The sequence below is a fragment of the Zonotrichia albicollis genome, chromosome W (assembly GCF_047830755.1).
Source record: "Zonotrichia albicollis isolate bZonAlb1 chromosome W, bZonAlb1.hap1, whole genome shotgun sequence".
Taxonomy (NCBI): domain Eukaryota; kingdom Metazoa; phylum Chordata; class Aves; order Passeriformes; family Passerellidae; genus Zonotrichia; species Zonotrichia albicollis.
The window spans coordinates 28,058,882-28,082,381 of record NC_133859.1 but is presented as its reverse complement, the minus strand read 5'-3'; positions in this window follow the sequence as shown (position 1 = coordinate 28,082,381).

The window sequence follows — 23,500 nt, the reverse complement described above, 5'->3', positions numbered from 1 at the left end:
AGGCCCCCAAACACAAACCACGGCCCTTTTCCCTGGAAGCAAAACTCACTCGCTCCGCTTCTGGCTGGCAGATTGCAGGAGCCACTTGCCTCTATCCGACCAGCCCGACTGGCACTGGTGCCACCTTTCAACTGGGAACCATCCAGTGTATCGTGGATTTTCAGGAGCCAGCCGGCCACTCCCAGCCACAGGCCCCCAAACACAAACCACGGCCCTTTTCCCTGGCAAACAAAACTCACCCGCCCCGCTTCCGGCTGGCAGATTGCAGGAGCCACTTGGATTTATCAAACCAGCCCCACTCGGAACTGGTGCCCCCTTTGGTCTGGGAACCATCATGCGTATTGTGCATTTTCAGGAGCCAGCCGGCCACTCCCAGCCACAGGCCCCCAAACACATACAACGGCCATTTTCCCTGGAAAAAAAAATCAACTACCCCGCTTCTGGATGGTAGATTGCAGGAGCCACTTTGTACTATCATACCACCCCGACTTGGCACTGGTGCCAACGTTCATCTGGGAACCACCCGACGTATCGTGAATATTCAGGAGCCAGCCGGCCACTCCCAGCCACAGGCCCCCAGACACAAACCACGGCCCTTTTCCCTGGAAGTAAAACTGACCTGCCCCGCTTCTGGCTGGCAGATTGCAGGAGCCACTTGGCTCTATCCAACCAGCCGGACTCGGCACTGGTGCCCCCTAAGGTTCGGGGAACCATCCTGCGTATCGTGGATTTTCAGGAGCCAGCCGGCCACTCCCAGCCACAGGCCCCCAAACACAAACCACGGCCCTTTTCCCTGGCAGTCAAACTGACCTGCCCATCCTCTGTCTGGCAGATTGCAGGAGCCACTTGCCTCTATCCAACCAGCCCGACTCGGCACTGGTGCCCCCATTCATTTGGGAACCATCCTGTGTATCGTGGATTTTCAGGAGCCAGCCGGCCACTCCCAGCCACAGGCCGCCGATCACATACAACGGCCCATTTCCCTGGAGGTAAAACTGACCTGCCCATCTTCTGTCTGGCAGATTGCAGGAGCCACTTGCCTCTATCCAACCAGCCCGACTCGGCACTGGTGCCCCCTGGGGTCTGGGAACCATCCTGCGCGGCGTGGATTTTCAGGAGCCAGCCTGCCACTCCCAGCCACAAGCCCCCGAACACAAACCACGGCCCTTTTTCCCTGGCAAACAAAACTCACCCGCCCCGCTTCTGGCTGGCAGATTTCAGGAGCCACTTGCCTCTATCAAACCAGCCCGACTCGGCACTGGTGCCACCTTTCATCTGGGAACCATCCTGCGTATCGTGGATTTTCCGGAGCCAGCCGGCCACTCCCAGCCACCGGCCCCCGAACACATACCACGGCCCTTTTCCCTGGAAAAAAAACTCAGCTGCCCCTCTTCTGGCTGGCAGATTGCAGGAGCCACTTGCCTCTATCAAACCAGCCCGACTTGGCACTGGTGCCACCTTTCCTCTGGGAACCATCCTGCGTATCGTGGATTTTCAGGAGCCTGCCGGCCACTCCCAGCCACAGGCCCCCAAACACATACCACGGCCCATTTCCCTGGAAAAAAAACTCAGTTGCCCCGCTTCTGGATGGTAGATTGCAGGAGCCACTTTGTACTGTCATACCAGTCCGACTCGGCACTGGTGCCCACTTGGGTCTGGGAACCATCCTGCCTATTGTGGATTTTCAGGAGCCAGCCGGCCACTCGCAGTCACAGGCCCCCAAACACAAACTACGGCCCTTTTCCCTGGATGTCAAACTGACCTGCCCCGCTCCTGGCTGGCAGATTGCAGGAGCCCCATGCCTCTATCCAACCAGCTGGACTCGGCACTGGTGCCCCCTAAGGTTCTGGGAACCACCCTGCGTATCGTCAATGTTCAGGAGCCAACCGGCCACTCCCAGCCACAGGGCCCCAAACACAAACCACGGCCCTTTTCCCTGGAAGTAAAACTGACCTGCCCATTTTCTGGCTGGCAGATTGCAGGAGCCACTTGGCTCTATCAAACCAGCCCGACTCGGCACTGGTGCCCCCTTGGGTCTGGGAACCATCCTGCGTATCGTGGATTTTCAGGAGCCAGCCGGCCACTCCCAGCCACAAGCCCCCAAACACAAACCACGGCCCTTTTCCCTGGCAAACAAAACTCACCCGCCCCGCTTCTGGCTGGCAGATTGCAGGAGCCACTTGGCTCTATCAAACCAGCCCGACTCGGCACTGGTGCCACCTTTCATCTGGGATCCATCCTGCGTATCGTGGATTTTCAGGAGCCAGCCGGCCACTCCCAGCCACAGGCCCCCGAAAACATACAACGGCACTTTTCCCTGGAAAAAAAATTCAGCTGCCCCGCTTCTGGCTGGCAGATTGCAGGAGCCACTTGCCTCTATAAACCTGCCTGACTTGGCACTGGTGCCACCTTTCATCTGGGAACCATCCTGCGTATCGTGGATTTTCAGGAGCCAGCCGGCCACTCCCAGCCACAGGCCCCCAAACACATACCACGGCCATTTCCCTGGAAAAAAAAACTCAGCTGCCCCGCTTCTGGATGTGAGATTGCAGGAGCCACTTTGTACTGTCATACCAGTCCGACTCGGCACTGGTGCCCCCTTGGGCCTGGGAACCATCCTGCGTATTGTGGATTTTCAGGAGCCAGCCGGCCACTCGCAATCACAGGCCCCCAAACACAAACTATGGCCCTTTTCCCTGGATGTCAAACTGACCTGCCCCTCTTCTGTCTGGCAGATTGCAGGAGCCACTTGCCACTATCCAACCAGCCCGACTCGGCACTGGCGCCCCCTAAGGTTCTGGGAACCACCCTGCGTATCGTGAATTTTCAGGAGCCAGCCGGCCACTCCCAGCCACAGGCCCCCAAACACAAACCACGGCCCTTTTCCCTGGAAGTAAAACTGACCTGCCCATCTTCTGGCTGGCAGATTGCAGGAGCCACTTGGCTCTATCCAACCAGCCCGACTTGGCACTGGTGCCACCTTTCATCTGGGAACCATCCTGCGTATCGTGGATTTTCAGGAGCCAGCCGGCCACTCCCAGCCACAGGCCCCCGATCACGTACAACGGCCCATTTCTCTGGAAAAAAAACTCAGCTGCCCCGCTTCTGGATGGAAGATTGCAGGAGCCACTTTGTACTGTCATACCAGTCCGACACGGCACTGGTGCCCCCTTGGGTCTGGGAACCATCCTGCGTATTATGGATTTTCAGGAGCCAGCAAGCCACTCGCAGTGAAGGGCCCCAAACACAAACTATGGCCCCTTTCCCTGGAAGTCAAACTGACCTACCCATCTTCTGTCTGGCAGATTACAGGAGCCACTTGCCTCTATCCAACCAGCCTGACTCGGCACTGGTGCCCCCTAAGGTTCTGGGAACCACCCTGCGTATCGTGGATTTTCAGGAGCCAGCCGGCCACTCCCAGCCACAGGACCCCAAACACATACCACGGCCCTTTTCCCTGGAAGTAAAACTGACCTGCACATCTTCTGGCTGGCAGATTGCAGGAGCCACTTGGCTCTATCAAACCAGCCCGACTCGGCACTGGTGCCACCTTTCATCTGGGAACCATCCTGCGTATCGTGGATTTTCAGGAGCCAGCCGGCCACTCCCAGCCACAGGCCCCCAAACACCTACCACGGCCCATTTCCCCGGAAAAAAAACTCAGCTGCCCCGCTACTGGATGGTAGATTGCAGGAGCCACTTTGTACTGTCATACCAGTCCGACTCGGCACTGGTGCCCCCTTGGGTCTGGGAACCATCCTGCCATTGTGGATTTTCAGGAGCCAGCCGGCCACTCGCAGTCACAGGCCCCCAAACACAAACTACGGCCCTTTCCCCTGGAAGTCAAACTGACCTGCCCATCTTCTGTCTGGCAGATTGCAGGAGCCACTTGCCTCTATCCAACCAGCCCGACTCGGCACTGGTGCCCCCTAAGTTTCTGGGAACCACCCTGCGTATCGGGAATTTTCAGGAGCCAGCCGGCCACTCCCAGCCACAGGCCCCCAAACAAAAACCACGGCCCTATTCCATTGAAGTAAAACTGACCTGCACATCTTCTGGCTTGCAGATTGCAGGAGCCACTTGGCTCTATCCAACCAGCCCGACTTGGCACTATAGCCACCTTTCATCTGGGAACCATCCTGCGTATCGTGGATTTTCAAGAGCCAGCCGGCCACTCCCAGCCACAGGCCCCCAAACACATACCACGGCCCATTTCCCTGGAAAAAAAACTCAGCTGCCCCGCTTTTGGATGGTAGATTGCAGGAGCCACTTTGTACTATCATACCAGTCCGACTCGGCACTGGTGCCCCCTTGGGTCTGGGAACCATCCTGCGTATTGTGGATTTTCAGGAGCCAGCCGGCCACTCGAAGTCACAGGCCCCCAAACACAAACTATGGCCCTTTTCCCTGGAAGTCAAACTGACCTGCCCATCTTCTGTGTGGCAGATTGCAGGAGGAACTTGCCAGTATCCAAATAGCCCGACTCGGCACTGGTGCCCCCTAAGTTTCTGGGAACCACCCTGCGTATCGTGAATTTTCAGGAGCCAGCCGGCCACTCCCAGCCACAGGCCCCCAAACACAAACCACGGCCCTTTTCCCTGGAAGTAAAACTAACCTGCACATCTTCTGGCTTGCATATTGCTGGAGCCACTTGGCTCTATCAAACCAGCCCAACTCGGCACTCTTGCCCCCTTGGGTCTGGGAACCATCCTGCGCGGCGTGGATTTTCAGGAGCCAGCCGGCCACTCCCAGCCACAGGCCCCCGACCACATACAACGGCCCTTTTCCCTGGAAGTAAAACTGACCTGCCCATCTTCTGTCTGGCAGATTGCAGGAGCCACTTGCCTCTATCCAACCAGCCTGATTCGGCACTGGTGCCCCCTAAGGTTCTGGGAAGCACCCTGCGTATCGTGGATTTTCAGGAGCCAGCCGGCCACTCCCAGCCACAGGACCCCAAACACAAACCACGGCCCTTTTCCCTGGCAAACAAAACTCACCCGCCCCGCTTCTGGCTGGCAGATTGCAGGAGCCACTTGGCTTTATCAAACATGCCCGACTCGGCACTTGTGCCCCCTTGGGTCTGGGAACCATCCTGCATATTGTGGATTTTCAGGAGCCAGCCGGCCACTCGCAGTCAGAGGCCCCCAAACACAAACTACGGCCCTTTTCCCTGGAAATCAAACTGACCTGCCCATCTTCTGGCTGGCAGATTGCAGGAGCCACTTGCCTCTATCCAACCGCCTGACTCGGCACTGGTGCCCCCTCAGGTTCTGGGAACCACCCTGCGTATCGTGAATTTTCAGGAGCCAGCCGGCCACTCCCAGTCACAGGCCCCCAAAGACAAACAACGGCCCTTTTCCCTGGAAGTAAAACTGACCTGCACATCTTCTGTATGGCAGATTGCAGGAGCCACTTGCCTCTATCCAACCTGCCTGACTCGGCACTGGTGCCCCCTAAGGTTCCGGGAACCATCCTGCCCCGCGTGGATTTTCTGGAGCCAGCCGGCCACTCCCAGCCACAGGCCCCCAGAGACAAACCACGGCCCTCTTCCCTGGCAAACAAAACTCACCCGCCCTGCTTCTGGCTGGCAGATTGCAGGAGCCGCTTGGCTCTATAAAACCTGCCTGACTTGGCACTGGTGCCACCTTTCATCTGGGAACCATCCTGCGTATCGTGGATTTTCAGTTGCCAGCCGGCCACTCCCAGCCACAGGCCCCCGAACACAAACCACGGCCCTTTTCCCTGGCAAATAAAACTCAGCTGCCCCGCTTCTGGCTGGCAGATTGCAGGAGCCACTTGCCTCTATCAAACCAGCCCGACTCGGCACTGGTACCACCTTTCATCTGGGAACCATCCTGCGTATCGTGGATTTTCAGGAGCCAGCTGGCCACACCCAGCCACAGGCCCCCAAACACATTCTACTGCCCTTTTCCCTGGAAATAAAACTGACCTTCCCATCTTCAGGATGGCAGATTGCAGGAGCCACTTGAAACTATCAAACCAGACCGACTCGGCACTGGTGCCACCTTTCATCTGGGAACCATACTGCGTATCGTGGATATGCAGGAGCCAGCCGGCCACTCGCAGCCACAGGCCCCCAAACACATACCATGGCCCTTTTCCCTGGAAAAAAATCTCAGCTGCCCCGCTTCTGGATGGTAGATTGCAGGAGCCACTTCGTACTGTCATACCAGTCCGACTTGTCAGTGGTTCCACTTGTGTCTGGGAATTATCCAGCATAACGTGGATTTTCAGGAGCCAGCCGGCCACTCCCATCAACAAGCCTCCGAACACAAACCACGGCCCTTTTCCCTGGCAAACAAAACTCAGCTGCCCCGCTTCTGGCTGGCAGATTGCAGGAGCCACTTGGCTCTATCAAACCAGCCCGACTCGGCACTGGTGCCCCCTTGGGTCTGGGAACCATCCTGCTATTGTGGATTTTCAGGAGCCAGCCGGCCACTCGCAGTCACAGGCCCCCAAACACAAACTACGGCCCTTTCCCCTTGAAGTCAAACTGACCTGCCCATCTTCTGTCTGGCAGATTGCAGGAGCCACTTGCCACTATCCAACCAGCCCGACTCGGCACTGGTGCCCCCTAAGGTTCTGGGAACCACCCTGCGTATCGGGAATTTTCAGGAGCCAGCCGGCCACTCCCAGCCACAGGCCCCCAAACACAAACCACGGCCCTTTTCCATTGAAGGTAAACTGACCTGCACATCTTCTCGCTGGCAGATTGCAGGAGCCACTTGGCTCTATCAAACCAGCCCGACTCGGCACTGGTGCCACCTTTCATCTGGGAACCATCCTGCGTATCGTGGATTTTCAGGAGCCAGCCGGCCACTCGCAGCCACCAGCCCCCAAACACAAACCACGGCCCTTTTCCCTGGCAAACAAAACTCACTCGCCCCGCTTCTGGCTGGCAGATTGCAGAAGCCACTTGCCTCTATCAAACCAGCCCAACTCGGCACTCTTGCCCCCTAAGGTTCTGGGAACCACCCTGCGTATCATGGATTTTCAGGAGCCAGCCGGCCACTCCCAGCCACAAGCCCCCGAACACAAAACACGGCCCTTTTCCCTGGCAAACAAAACTCAGCTGCCCCGCTTCTGGCTGGCAGATTGCAGGAGCCACTTGGCTCTATCAAACCAGCCCGACTCGGCACTGGTGCCACCTTTCATCTGGGAACCATCCTGCGTATCGTGGATTTTCAGGAGCCAGCCGGCCACTCCCAGCCACAAGCCCCCGAACACAAACCACGGCCAATTTCCCTGGCAAACAAAACTCAGCTGCCCATCTTCTGGCTGGCAGATTGCAGGAGCCACTTGGCTCTATCAAACCAGCCCGACTCGGCACTGGCGCCAACTTTCATCTGGGAACCATCCTGCGTATCGTGGATTTTCAGGAGCCAGCCGGCCACTCCCAGCCACAGGCCCCCAAACACATACCACGGCCCATTTCCCTGGAAAAAAAACTCAGCTGCCCCGCTTCTGGATGGTAGATTGCAGGAGCCACTTTGTACTGTCATACCAGTCCGACTCGGCACTGGTGCCCCCTTGGGTCTGGGAACCATCCTGCGTATTGTGGATTTTCAGGAGCCAGCCGGCCACTCGCAGTCACAGGCCCCCAAACACAAACTATGGCCCTTTTCCCTGGAAGTCAAACTGACCTGCCCATCTTCTGGCCGGCAGATTGCAGGAGCCACTTGCCTCTATCAAACCAGCCCGACTCGGCACTGGTGCCCACTAAGGTTCTGGGAACCACCCTGCGTATCGGGAATTTTCAGGAGCCAGCCGGCCACTCCCAGCCACAGGCCCCCAAACACAAACCACGGCCCTTTTCCCTGGAAGTAAAACTGACCTGCCCATCTTCTGGCCGGCAGATTGCAGGAGCCACTTGCCTCTATCAAACCAGCCTGACTCGGCACTGGTTCCCCCTAAAGTTCGGGGAACCATCCTGCGCCGCGTGGATTTTCTGGAGCCAGCCGGCCACTCCCAGCCACAGGCCCCCAAACAAAAACCACGGCCCTTTTCCCTGGCAAACAAAACTCACCCGCACCGCTTCTAGCTGGCAGATTGCAGGAGCCACTTGCCTCTATCCAACCAGCCCGACTGGGCACTGGTGCCCCCTAAGGTTCTGGGAACCATCCTGCGTATCGTGAATTTTCAGGAGCCAGCCGGTCACTCCCAGCCACAGGCCCCCAAACACAAACCACGGCCCTTTTCCCTGGAAGTAAAAATGACCTGCCCATCTTCTGGCTGGCAGATAGCAGGAGCCACTTGGCTCTATCAAACCAGCCCGACTCGGCACTGGTGCCACATTTCATCTGGGAACCATCCTGCGTATCGTGGATTTTCAGGAGCCAGCCGGCCACTCCCAGCCACAGGCCCCCGATCACATACAACAGCCCCTTTCCCTGGAAAAGAAACTCATCTGCCCCGCTTCTGGATGGTAGATTGCAGGAGCCACTTTGTACTGTCATACCAGTCCGACTCGGCACTGGTGCCCCCTTGGGTCTGGGAACCATCCTGCGTATTGTGGATTTTCAGGAGCCAGCCGGCCACTCGCAGTCACAGGCCCTCAAACACAAACTATGGCCCTTTTCCCTGGAAGTCAAACTGACCTGCCCATCTTCTGTCTGGCAGATTGCAGGAGGCACTTGCCTCTATCCAACCAGCCCGACTCGGCACTGGTGCCCCCTAAGGTTCTGGGAACCACCCTGCGTATCGGGAATTTTCAGGAGCCAGCCGGCCACTCCCAGCCACAGGCCCCCAAACACAAACCACGGCCCTTTTCCCTGGAAGTAAAACTGACCTGCCCATCTTCTGGCCGGCAGATTGCAGGAGCCACTTGCCTCTATCAAACCAGCCCGACTCGGCACTGGTTCCCCCTAAAGTTCGGGGAACCATCCTGCGCCGCGTGGATTTTCTGGAGCCAGCCGGCCACTCCCAGCCACAGGCCCCCAAACAAAAACCACGGCCCTTTTCCCTGGCAAACAAAACTCACCCGCACCACTTCTAGCTGGCTGATTGCAGGAGCCACTTGCCTCAATCCAACCAGCCCGACTCGGCACTGGTGCCCCCTAAGGTTCTGGGAAACACCCTGCGTATCGTGAATTTTCAGGAGCCAGCCGGCCACTCCCAGCCACAGGCCCCCAAACACATTCCACTGCCCTTTTCCCTGGTAGTAAAACTGACCTTCCCATCTTCAGGATGGCAGATTGCAGGAGCCACTTGAAACTATCAAACCAGCCCGACTCGGCACTGGTGCCACCTTTCATGTGGGAACCATCCTGCGTATCGTGGATTTTCAGGAGCCAGCCGGCCACTCCCAGCCACAGGCCCCCGAAAACATAGCATGGCCCTTTTCCCTGGAAAAAAAACTCATCTGCCCCGCTTCTGGATGGTAGATTGCAGGAGCCACTTTGTACTGTCATTCCAGTCCGACTTGTCAGTGGTGCCACTTGGGTCTGGGAACCATCCTGCGTATCGTGGATTTTCAGGAGCCAGCCGGCTACTCCCAGCCACAGGCCCCCGAACAAAAACCACGGCCCTTTTCCCTGGAAAAAAAACTCAGCTGCCCCGCTTCTGGCTGGCAGATTGCAGGAGCCACTTGCCTCTATCAAACCAGCCCGACTCGGCACTGGTGCCACCTTTCATCTGGGAACCATCCTGCGAATCGTGGATTTTCAGGAGCCAGCCGGCCACTCCCAGCCACAGGACCCCAAACACAAACCACGGCCCTTTTCCCTGGCAAACAAAACTCACCCGCCCTGCTTCTGGCTGGCAGATTGCAGGAGCCGCTTGGCTTTATCAAACATGCCCGACTCGGCACTGGTGCCCCCTTGGGTCTGGGAACCATCCTGCGTATTGTGGATTTTCAGGAGCCAGCCGGCCACTCGCAGTCACAGGCCCCCAAACACAAACTACGGCCCTTTTCCCTGGAAGTCAAACTGACCTGCCCATCTTCTGTCTGGCAGATTGCAGGAGCCACTTGCCTCTATCCAACCAGCCTGACTCGGCACTGGTGCCCCCTAAGGTTCTGGGAACCACCCTGCGTATCATGAATTTTCAGGAGCCAGCCGGCCACTCCCAGCCACAGGCCCCCAAACACAAACTATGGCCCTCTTCCCTGGCAAACAAAACTCACCCGCCCTGCTTCTGGCTGGCAGATTGCAGGATCCGCTTGGCTCTATAAAACCTGCCTGACTTGGCACTGGTGCCACCTTTCATCTGGGATCCATCCTGCGTATTGTGGATTTTCAGGAGCCAGCCGGCCACTCGCTGTCACAGGCCCCCAAACACAAACTATGGCCCTTTTCCCTGGAAGTCAAACTGACCGGCCCCTCTTCTGTCTGGCAGATTGCAGGAGGCACTTGCCACTCTCCAACCAGCCTGACTCGGCACTGGCGCCCCCTAAGTTTCTGGGAACCACCCTGCGTATCGTGAATTTTCAGGAGCCAGCCGGCCACTCCCAGCCACAGGCCCCCAAACACAAACCACGGCCCTTTTCCCTGGAAGTAAAACTGACCTGCCCATCTTCTGGCCGGCAGATTGCAGGAGCCACTTGGCTCTATCGAACCAGCCCGACTCGGCACTGGTGCCCCCTAAAGTTCGGGGAACCATCCTGCGCCGCGTGGATTTTCTGGAGCCAGCCGGCCACTCCCAGCCACAGGCCCCCAAACAAAAACCACGGCCCTTTTCCCTGGCAAACAAAACTCACCCGCACCGCTTCTGGCTGGGAGATTGCAGGAGCCACTTGCCTCTATCCAACCAGCCCGACTCGGCACTGGTGCCCCCTAAGGTTCTGGGAACCACCCTGCGTATCGTGAATTTTCAGGAGCCAGCCGGCCACTCCCAGCCACAGGCCCCCAAAAAAAACCACGGCCCTTTTCCCTGGAAGTAAAAATGACCTGCCCATCTTCTGGCTGGCAGATTGCAGGAGCCACTTGGCTCTATCAAACCAGCCTGACTCGGCACTGGTGCCACCTTTCATCTGGGAACCACCCTGCGTATCGTGAATTTTCAGGAGCCAGCCGGCCACTCCCAGCCACAGGCCCCCAAACACATACCACGGCCAATTTCCCTGGAAAAAAAACTCAGCTGCCCCGCTTCTGGATGGTAGATTGCAGGAGCCACTTTGTACTGTCATACCAGTCCGACTCGGCACTGGTGCCCCCTTGGGTCTGGGAACCATCCTGCGTATTGTGGATTTTCAGGAGCCAGCAGGCCACTCGCAGTCACAGGCCCCCAAACAAAAACTACCGCCCTTTTCCCTGGAAGTCAAACTGACCTGCCCATCTTCTGTCTGGCTGATTGCAGGACCCTCTTGCCTCTATCCAGCCAGCCTGACTCGGCACTGGTGCCCCCTAAGTTTCTGGGAACCACCCTGCGTATCGTGAATTTTCAGGAGCCAGCCGGCCACTCCCAGCCACAGGCCCCCGAACACATACAACGGCCCTTTTCCATGGAAGTAAAACTGACCTGCACATCTTCTGGCTGGCAGATTGCAGGAGCCACTTGGCTCTATCAAACCAGCCCGACTTGGCACTGGTGCCACCTTTCATCTGGGAACCATCCTGCGTATCGTGGATTTTCAGGAGCCAGCCGGCCACTCCCAGCCACAAGCCCCCAAACACAAACCACGGCCCTTTTCCCTGGCAAACAAAACTGACTCGCCCCGCTTCTGGCTGGCAGATTGCAGGAGCCACTTGCCTCTATCAAACCAGCCCAACTCGGCACTCTTGCCCCCTTTGGTCTGGGAACCATCCTGCGCGGCGTGGATTTTCAGGAGCCAGCCGGCCACTCCCAGCCACAAGCCCCCGAACACAAACCACGGCCCGTTTCCCTGGCAAACAAAACTCACCCGCCCTGCTTCTGGCTGGCAGATTGCAGGAGCCGCTTGCCTCTATCAAACCTGCCCGACTTGGCACTGGTGCCACCTTTCATCTGGGAACCATCCTGCGTATCGTGGATTTTCAGGAGCCAGCCGGCTACTCCCAGCCACAGGCCCCCGAACACAAACCACGGCCCTTTTCCCTGGCAAACAAAACTCAGCTGCCCCGGTTCTGGCTGGCAGATTGCAGGAGCCACTTGCCTCTATCAAACCAGTCCGACTCGGCACTGGTGCCACCTTTCATCTGGGAACCATCCTGCGTATCGTGGATTTTCAGGAGCCAGCCGGCCACTCCCAGCCACAGGACCCCAAACACAAACCACGGCCCTTTTCCCTGGCAAACAAAACTCACCCGCCCCGCTTCTGGCTGGCAGATTGCAGGAGCCACTTGGCTTTATCAAACATGCCCGACTCGGCACTGGTGCCCCCTTGGGTCTGGGAACCATCCTGCGTATTGTGGATTTTCAGGAGCCAGCCGGCCACTCGCAGTCACAGGCCCCCAAACACAAACTACGGCCCTTTTGCCTGGAAGTCAAACTGACCTGCACATCTTCTGGCTGGCAGATTGCAGGAGCCACTTGGCTCTATCCAACCAGCCTGACTCGGCACTGGTGCCCCCTAAGGTTCCGGGAACCATCCTGCCCCGCGTGGATTTTCTTGAGCCAGCCGGCCACTCCCAGCCACAGGCCCCCAGAGACAAACCACGGCCCTCTTCCCTGGAAAACAAAACTCACCCGCCCTGCTTCTGGCTGGCAGATTGCAGGAGCCGCTTGGCTCTATAAAACCTGCCTGACTTGGCACTGGTGCCACCTTTCATCTGGGATCCATCCTGTGTATCGTGGATTTTCAGGAGCCAGCCGGCCACTCCCAGCCACAGGCCCCCGAAAACATACAACGGCCCTTTTCCCTGGAAAAAAAACTCAGCTGCCCCGCTTCTGGCTGGCAGATTGCAGGAGCCACTTGCCTCTATCAAACCAGCCCGACTCGGCACTGGTACCACCTTTCATCTGGGAACGATCCTGCGTATCGTGGATTTTCAGGAGCCAGCTGGCCACTCCCAGCCACAGGCCCAAAAACACATTCTACTGCCCTTTTCCCTGGAAGTAAAACTGACCTTCCCATCTTCAGGATGGCAGATTGCAGGAGCCACTTGAAACTATCAAACCAGCCCGACTCGGCACTGGTGCCACATTTCATCTGGGAACCATCCTGCGTATCGTGGATTTTCAGGAGCCAGCCGGTCACTCCCAGCCACAGGCCCCCGAACATATACCATGGCCCTTTTCCCTGGAAAAAAAAATCAGCTGCCCCGCTTCTGAATGGTAGATTGCAGGAGCCACTTTGTAAAGTCATACCAGTCCGACTCGGCACTGGTGCCACTTGGGTCTGGGAATCATCCAGCATATCGTGGATTTTCAGGAGCCAGCCGGCCACTCCCAGCCACAAGCCCCCGAACACAAACCACGGCCCTTTTCCCTGGCAAACAAAACTCAGCTGCCCCGCTTCTGGCTGGCAGATTGCAGGAGCCACTTGCCTCTATCAAACCAGCCCGACTCGGCACTGGTGCCACCTTTCATCTGGGAACCATCCTGCGTATCGTGGATTTTCAGGAGCCAGCCGGCCACTCCCAGCCACAGGACCCCAAACACAAACTATGGCCCTTTTCCCTGGCAAACAAAACTCAGCTGCCCTGCTTCTGGCTGGCAGATTGCAGGAGCCACTTGGCTCTATCAAACCAGCCCGACTCGGCACTGGTGCCACCTTTCATCTGGGAACGATCCTGCGTATCGTGGATTTTCAGGAGCCAGCTGGCCACTCCCAGCCACAGGCCCCCAAACACATTCTACTGCCCTTTTCCCTGGAAGTAAAACTGACCTTCCCATCTTCAGGATGGCAGATTGCAGGAGCCACTTGAAACTATCAAACCAGCCCGACTCGGCACTGGTGCCACATTTCATCTGGGAACCATCCTGCATATCGTGGATTTTCAGGAGCCAGCCGGCCACTCCCAGCCACAGGCCCCCGAACACATACCATGGCCCTTTTCCCTGGAAAAAAAACTCAGCTGCCCCGCTTCTGAATGGTAGATTGCAGGAGCCACTTTGTAAAGTCATACCAGTCCGACTCGGCACTGGTGCCACTTGGGTCTGGGAATCATCCAGCATATCGTGGATTTTCAGGAGCCAGCCGGCAACTCCCAGCCACAAGCCCCCGAACACAAACCACGGCCCTTTTCCCTGGCAAACAAAACTCAGCTGCCCCGCTTCTGGCTGGCAGATTGCAGGAGCCACTTGGCTCTATCAAACCAGCCCGACTCGGCACTGGTGCCACCTTTCATCTGGGAACCATCCTGCGTATCGTGGATTTTCAGGAGCCAGCCGGCCACTCCCAGCCACAGGCCCCCAAACACAAACCACGGCCCTTTTCCCTGGCAAACAAAACTCAGCTGCCCTGCTTCTGGCTGGCAGATTGCAGGAGCCACTTGGCTCTATCAAACCAGCCCGACTCGGCACTGGTGCCACCTTTCATCTGGGAACCATCCTGCGTCTCGTGGATTTTCAGGGGCCAGCCGGCCACTCCCAGCCACAGGCCCCCGATCACATACAACGACCCTTTTCCATGGAAAAAAAACTCAGCTGCCCCGCTTCTGGCTGGCAGATTGCAAGAGCCACTTGCCTCTATCAAACCAGCCCGACTCGGCACTGGTGCCACCTTTCATCTGGGAACCATCCTGCGTATCGTGGATTTTCAGGAGCCAGCCGGCCACTCCGAGCCACAGGCCCCCAAACACAAACCACGGCCCTTTTCCCTGGCAAACAAAACTCACCCGCCCCGCTTCTGGTTGGCAGATTGCAGGAGCCACTTGGCTTTATCAAACATGCCCGACTCGGCACTGGTGCCCCCTTGGGTCTGGGAACCATCCTGCGTATCGTGGATTTTCAGAAGCCAGCCGGCCACTCGCAGTCACAGGCCCCCAAACACAAACTATGGCCCTTTTCCCTGGAAGTCAAACTGACCTGCCTATCTTCTGTCTGGCAGATTGCAGGAGCCACTTTCCTCTATCCAAGCAGCCTGACTCGGCACTGGTGCCCCCTAAGGTTCTGGGAACCACCCTGCTTATCGTGAATTTTCAGGAGCCAGCCGGCCACTCCCAGCCACAGGCCCCCAAAGACAAACCACGGCCCTTTTCCCTGGAAGTAAAACTGACCTGCACATCTTCTGGCTGGAAGATTGCAGGAGCCACTTGCCTCTATCCAACCAGCCCAACTCGGCACTCGTGCCCCCTAAGATTCCGGGAACCATCCTGCCCCGCGTGGATTTTCTGGAGCCAGCCGGCCACTCCCAACCACAGGCCCCCAGAGACAAACCACGGCCCTCTTCCCTGGCAAACAAAACTCACCCGCCCTGCTTCTGGCTGGCAGATTGCAGGAGCCGCTTGGCTCTATAAAACCTGCGGGACTTGGCACTGGTGCCACCTTTCATCTGGGATCCATCCTGCGTATCGTGGATTTTCAGGAGCCAGCCGGCCACTCCCAGCCACAGGCCCCCGAAAACATACAACGGCCCTTTTCCCTGGAAAAAAAATTAGCTGCCCCGCTTCTGGCTGGCAGATTGCACGAGCCACTTGCCTCTATCAAACCAGCCCGACTCGGCACTGGTACCACCTTTCATCTGGGAACCACCCTGCGTATCGTGGATTTTCAGGAGCCAGCCGGCCACTCGCAGTCACAGGCCCCCAAACACAAACTACGGCCCTTTTCCCTGGAAGTAAAACTGACCTGCCCTGCTTCTGGCTGGCAGATTGCAGGAGCCACTTGCCTCTATCCAACCAGCCCAAATCGGCACTGGTGCCCCCTAAGGTTCTGGGAAACACCCTGCGTATCGTGAATTTTCAGGAGCCAGCCGGCCACTCCCGGCCACAGGCCCCCAAACACATTCCACTGCCCTTTTCCCTGGAAGTAAAACTGACCTTCCCATCTTCAGGATGGCAGATTGCAGGAGCCACTTGGCTCTGTCAAACCAGCCCGACTCGGCACTGGTGCCACCTTTCATCTGGGAACCATCCTGCGTATCGTGGATTTTCAGGAGCCAGCCGGCCATTCCCAGCCACAGGCCCCCGAACACATACAACGGCCCTTTTCCCTGGAAACAGATCTCCCCCGCCCCGCTTCTGTCTGGCAGATTGCAGGAGCCACTTTGTACTGTCATACCAGTCCAACCCGGCACTGGTGCCCCCTTGGGTCTGGGAACCACCCTGCGTATTGCGGATTTTCAGGAGCAAGCCTGCCACTCCCAGCCACAGGCCCCCCAAAAAAAAAAATGGCCCTTTTCCCTGAAAGTCAAACTGACCTGCCCATCTTCTGTCTGGCAGATTGCAGGAGTCACTTGCCTCTATCCAACCAGCCCGACTCGGCACGGGTGCCACCTTTCATCTGGGAACCATGCAGTGTAACGTGGATTTTCAGGAGCCAGCCGGCCACTCCCAGCCACAGGCCCCCAAACACAAACCACGGCCCTTTTCCCTGGAAGTTAAACTGACCTGCACATCTTCTGGCTGGCAGATTGCTGGAGCCACTTGGCTCTATCAAACCAGCCCGACTAGGCACTGGTGCCACCTTTCATCTGGGAACCATCCTGCGTATCGTGGATTTTCAGGAGCCAGCCGGCAACTCCCAGCCACAGGCCCCCGAAAAAAAACCACGGCCCTTTTCCCTGGCAATCAAAACTCACCCGCCCCGCTTCTGTCTGGCAGATTGCAGGAGCCACTTGCCTCTATCCAACCAGCCCGACTCGGCACTGGTGCCCCCTAAGGTTCTGGGAACCACCCTGCGTATCGTGAATTTTCAGGAGCCAGCCGGCCACTCCCAGCCACAGGCCCCCAAACACAAACCACGGCCCTTTTCCCTGGAAGTAAAACTGACCTGCCCATCTTCTGGCTGGCATATTGCAGGAGCCACTTGGCTCTATCAAACCTGCCCGACTTGGCACTGGTGCCACCTTTCATCGGGGAACCATCCTGCGTTTCGTGGATTTACAGGAGCCAGCCGGCCACTCCCAGCCACAGGCCCCCAAATACAAACCACGGCCCTTTTCCCTGGAAGTAAAACTGACCTGCCCATCTTCTGGCTGGCAGATTGCAGGAGCCACTTGGCTCTATCCAACAAGCCTGACTCGGCACTGGTGCCCCCTAAGGTTCCGGGAACCATCCTGCCCCGCATGGATTTTCTGGAGCCAGCCGGCCACTCCCAGCCACTGGCCCCCAGAGACAAACCACGGCCCACTTCCCTGGCAAACAAAACTCACCCGCCCTGCTTCTGGCTGGCAGATTGCAGGAGCTGCTTGGCTCTATAAAACCTGCCTGACTTGGCACTGGTGCCACCTTTCATCTGGGATCCATCCTGCGTATCGTGGATTTTCAGGAGCCAGCCGGCCACTCCCAGTCACAGGCCCCCGAAAACATACAACGGCCCTTTTCCCTGGAAAAAAAACTTAGCTGCCCCGCTTCTGGCTGGCAGATTGCAGGAGCCACTTGCCTCTATCAAACCAGCCCGACTCGGCACTGGTACCACCTTTCATCTGGGAACCATCCTGCGTATCGTGGATTTTCAGGAGCCAGCTGGCCACTCCCAGCCACAGGCCCGCAAACACATTCTACTGCCCTTTTTCCTGGATGTAAAACTGACCTTCCCATCTTCAGGATGGTAGACTGCAGGAGCCACTTTGTACTGTCATACCAGTCCGACTTGTCAGTGGTGCCACTTGGGTCTGGGAACCACCCTGCGTATCGTGAATTTTCAGGAGCCAGCCGGCCACTCCCAGCCACAAGCCCCCGAACACAAACCACGGCCCTTTTCCCTGGCAAACAAAACTCAGCTGCCTCGCTTCGGGCTGGTAGATTGCAGGAGACACTTGGCTCTATCAAACCAGCCCGACTCGGCACTGGTGCCACCTTTCATCTGGGAACGATCCTGCGTATCGTGGATTTTCAGGAGCCAGCTGGCCACTCCCAGCAACAGGCCCCCAAACACATTCTACTGCCCTTTTCCCTGGAAGTAAAACTGACCTTCCCATCTTCAGGATGGCAGATTGCAGGAGCCACTTGAAACTATCAAACCAGCCCGACTCGGCACTGGTGCCACATTTCATCTGGGAACCATCCTGCATATCGTGGATTTTCAGGAGCCAGCCGGCCACTCCCAGCCACAGGCCCCCGAACACATACCATGGCCCTTTTCCCTGGAAAAAAAACTCAGCTGCCCCGCTTCTGAATGGTAGATTGCAGGAGCCACTTTGTAAAGTCATACCAGTCCGACTCGGCACTGGTGCCACTTGGGTCTGGGAATCATCCAGCATATCGTGGATTTTCAGGAGCCAGCCGGCCACTCCCAGCCACAAGCCCCCGAACACAAACCACGGCCCTTTTCCCTGGCAAACAAAACTCAGCTGCCCCGCTTCTGGCTGGCAGATTGCAGGAGCCACTTGGCTCTATCAAACCAGCCCGACTCGGCACTGGTGCCACCTTTCATCTGGGAACCATCCTGCGTATCGTGGATTTTCAGGAGCCAGCCGGCCACTCCCAGCCACAGGCCCCCAAACACAAACCACGGCCCTTTTCCCTGGCAAACAAAACTCAGCTGCCCTGCTTCTGGCTGGCAGATTGCAGGAGCCACTTGGCTCTATCAAACCAGCCCGACTCGGCACTGGTGCCACCTTTCATCTGGGAACCATCCTGCGTCTCGTGGATTTTCAGGGGCCAGCCGGCCACTCACAGCCACAGGCCCCCGATCACATACAACGACCCTTTTCCATGGAAAAAAAACTCAGCTGCCCCGCTTCTGGCTGGCAGATTGCAAGAGCCACTTGCCTCTATCAAACCAGCCCGACTCGGCACTGGTGCCACCTTTCATCTGGGAACCATCCTGCGTATCGTGGATTTTCAGGAGCCAGCCGGCCACTCCGAGCCACAGGCCCCCAAACACAAACCACGGCCTATTTCCCTGGCAAACAAAACTCAGCTGCCCCGCTTCTGGCTGGCAGATTGCAAGAGCCACTTGCCTCTATCAAACCAGCCCGACTCGGCACTGGTGCCACCTTTCATCTGGGAACCATCCTGCGTATCGTGGATTTTCAGGAGCCAGCCGGCCACTCCGAGCCACAGGCCCCCAAACACAAACCACGGCCCTTTTCCCTGGCAAACAAAACTCACCCGCCCCGCTTCTGGTTGGCAGATTGCAGGAGCCACTTGGCTTTATCAAACATGCCCGACTCGGCACTGGTGCCCCCTTGGGTCTGGGAACCATCCTGCGTATCGTGGATTTTCAGAAGCCAGCCGGCCACTCGCAGTCACAGGCCCCCAAACACAAACTATGGCCCTTTTCCCTGGACGTCAAACTGACCTGCCTATCTTCTGTCTGGCAGATTGCAGGAGCCACTTGCCTCTATCCAACCAGCCTGACTCGGCACTGGTGCCCCCTAAGGTTCTGGGAACCACCCTGCTTATCGTGAATTTTCAGGAGCCAGCCGGCCACTCCCAGCCACAGGCCCCCAAAGACAAACCACGGCCCTTTTCCCTGGAAGTAAAACTGACCTGCACATCTTCTGGCTGGAAGATTGCAGGAGCCACTTGCCTCTATCCAACCAGCCCAACTCGGCACTCGTGCCCCCTAAGGTTCCGGGAACCATCCTGCCCCGCGTGGATTTTCTGGAGCCAGCCGGCCACTCCCAACCACAGGCCCCCAGAGACAAACCACGGCCCTCTTCCCTGGCAAACAAAACTCACCCGCCCTGCTTCTGGCTGGCAGATTGCAGGAGCCGCTTGGCTCTATAAAACCTGCGGGACTTGGCACTGGTGCCACCTTTCATCTGGGAACCATCCTGCGTATCGTGGATTTTCAGGAGCCAGCCGGCCACTCCCAGCCACAGGCCCCCGAACATATACAACGGCCCTTTTCCCTGGAAAAAAAACTCACCCGCCCCGCTTCTGGCTGGCAGATTGCAGGAGCCGCTTGGCTCTATCAAACCTGCCCGACTCGGCACTGGTGCCACCTTTCATCTGGGAACCATCCTGCGTATTGTGGATTTTCAGGAGCCAGCCGGCCACTCGCAGTCACAGGCCCCCAAACAAAAACTACGGCCCTTTTCCCTGGAAGTCAAACTGACCTGCCCATCTTCTGTCTGGCAGATTGCAGGAGCCACTTGCCTCTATCCAACCAGCCTGACTCGGCACTGGTGCCCCCTAAGGTTCTGGGAACCACCCTGCGTATCGTGGATTTTCAGGAGCCAGCCGGCCTATCCCAGCCACTGGCCCCCAAATACAAACCACGGCCCTTTTCCCTGGATGTAAAACTGAACTGCACATCTTCTGGCTGGCAGCTTGCAGGAGCCACTTGGCTCTATCCAACCAGCCTGACTCGGCACTGGTGCCCCCTAAGGTTCCGGGAACCATCCTGCCCCGCGTGGATTTTCTGGAGCCAGACGGCCACTCCCAGCCACAGGCCCCCAGAGACAAACCACGGCCCTCTGCCCTGGCAAACAAAACTCACCCGCCCTGCTTCTGGCTGGCAGATTGCAGGAGCCGCTTGGCTCTATAAAACCTGCCTGACTTGGCACTGGTGCCGCCTTTCATCTGGGTTCCATCCTGCGTATCGTGGATTTTCAGGAGCCAGCTGGCCACTCCCAGCCACAGGCCCCCGAAAACATAAAACGGCCCTTTTCCCTGGAAAAAAAACTCAGCTGCCCCGCTTCTGGCTGGCAGATTGCAGGAGCCACTTGCCTCTATCAAACCAGCCCGACTCGGCACTGGTACCACCTTTCATCTGGGAACCATCCTGCGTATCGTGGATTTTCAGGAGCCAGCTGGCCACTCCCAGCCACAGGCCCCCAAACACATACCATGGCCCTTTTCCCTGGAAAAAAAAACTCAGCTGCCCCGCTTCTGGATGGTAGATTGCAGGAGCCACTTTGTACTGTCATACCAGTCTGACTCGGCACTGGTGCCCCCTTGGGTCTGGGAACCATCCTGCGTATTGTGGATTTTCAGGAGCCAGCCGGCCACTCGCAGTCACAAGCCCCCGAACACAAACCATGGCCCTTTTCCCTGGCAATCAAAACTCTGCTGCCCCGCTTCTGGCTGGCAGATTGCAGGAGCCACTTGCCTCTATCAAACCAGCCCGACTTGGCACTGGTGCCACCTTTCATCTGGGAACCATCCTGCGTATCGTGGATTTTCAGGAGCCAGCAAGCCACACCCAGCCACAGGCCCCAAAACACAAACCACTGCCCTTTTCCCTGGAAAAAAACCTCAGCTGCCCCGCTTCTGGCTGGCAGATTGCAGGAGCCACTTGCCTCTATCAAACCAGCCCAACTTGGCACTGCTGCCACCTTTCATCTGGGAACCATCCTGCGTATCGTGGATTTTCAGGAGCCAGCCGGCCACTCCCAGCCACAGGCCCCCAAACACAATACCACGGCCCATTTCCCTGGAAAAAAAACTCAGCTGCCCCGCTTCTGGATGGTAGATTGCAGGAGCCACTTTGTACTGTCATACCAGTCCGACTCGGCACTGGTGCCCCCTTGGGCCTGGGAACCATCCTGCGTATTGTGGATTTTCAGGCGCCAGCCGGCCACTCGCAGCCACAGGCCCCCAAACACAAACTCCGGCCCTTTTCCCTGGAAGTCAAACTGACCTGCCCATCTTCTGTCTGGCAGATTGCAGGAGCCACTTGGCTCTATCTAACCAGCCCAACTTGGCACTGGTGCCACCTTTCATCTGGGAACCATCCTGCGTATCGTGGATTTTCAGGAGCCAGCCGGCCACTCCCAGCCACAGGACCCCAAACACATACCATGGCCCTTTCCCCTGGAAAAAAACTCAGCTGCCCCGCTTCTGGCTGGCAGATTACAGGAGCCACTTGCCTCTATCAAACCAGCCCAACTTGGCACTGCTGCCACCTTTCATCTGGGAACCATCCTGCGTATCGTGGATTTTCAGGAGCCAGCCGGCCACTCCCAGCCACAGGCCCCCAAACACATACCACGGCCCATTTCCCTGGAAAAAAAACTCAGCTGCCCCGCTTCTGGATGGTAGATTGCAGGAGCCACTTTGTACTGTCATACCAGTCCGACTCGGCACTGATGCCCCCTTGGGTCTGGGAACCATCCTGCGTATCGTGAATTTTCAGGAGCCAGCCGGCCACTCGCAGCCACAGGCCCCCAAACACAATCTCCGGCCCTTTTCCCTGGAAGTCAAACTGACCTGCACATCTTCTGGCTTGCAGATTGCAGGAGCCACTTGGTCTATCTAACCAGCCCGACTTGGCACTCGTGCCCCCTTGGGTCTGGGAACCATCCTGCGTATCGTGGATTTTCAGGAGCCAGCCGGCCACTCCCAGCCACAGGCCCCCGAACACATACAACGGCCCTTTTCCGTGGAACAAAAACTCAGCTGCCCCGCTTCTGGCGGGCAGATTGCAGGAGCCACTTTGTACTGTCATACCAGTCCGACTTGTCAGTGGTGCCACTTGGGTCTGGGAATCATCCAGCATATCGTGGATTTTCAGGAGCCAGCCGGCCACTCCCAGCCACAAGCCCCCGAACACAAACCACGGCCCTATTCCCTGGCAAACAGAACTCAGCTTCCAGCTTCTGGCTGGCAGATTGCAGGAGCCACTTGCCTCTATCAAACCAGCCCGACTCGGCACTGGTGCCACCTTTCATCTGGGAACCATCCTGCGTATTGCGGATTTTCAGGAGCCAGCCGGCCACTGGCAGTCACAGGCCCCCAAACACAAACTATGGCCCTTTTCCCTGGAAGTCAAACTGACCTGCCCATCTTCTCTCTGGCAGATTGCAGGAGTCACTTGCCTATATCCAACCAGCCCGACTCGGCACTGGTGCCACCTTTCATCTGGGAACCATCCAGTGTATCGTGGATTTTCAGGAGCCAGCCGGCCACTCGCAGTCACAGGCCCCCAAACACAAACTCCGGCCCTTTTCCCTGGAAGTCAAACTGACCTGCCCATCTTCTGTCTGGCAGATTGCAGGAGCCACTTGGCTCTATCAAACCAGCCCGACTCGGCACTGGTGCCACCTTTCATCTGGGAACCATCCTGCGTTTTGTGGATTTTCAGGCGCCAGCCGTCCACTCCCAGCCACAAGCCCCCGAACACAAACCACGGCCCTTTTCCCTGGCAATCAAAACTCAGCTGCCCCGCTTCTGTCTGGCAGATTGCAGGAGCCACTTGGCTCTATCAAACCAGCCCGACTTGGCACTGCTGCCACCTTTCATCTGGGAACCATCCAGTGTATCGTGGATTTTCAGGAGCCAGCCGGCCACTCGCAGTCACAGGCCCCCAAACACAAACTCCGGCCCTTTTCCCTTGAAGTCAAACTGACCTGCCCATCTTCTGTCTGGCAGATTGCAGGAGCCACTTGGCTCTATCAAACCAGCCCGACTCGGCACTGGTGCCACCTTTCTTTTGGGAACCGTCCTGCGTATCGTGGATTTTCAGGAGCCAGCCGGCCACTCCCAGCCACAGGCCCCCGATCACATAAAAGCGGCCCTTTTCCCTGGAAAAAAAACTCAGATGCCCCGCTTCTGGCGGGCAGAAT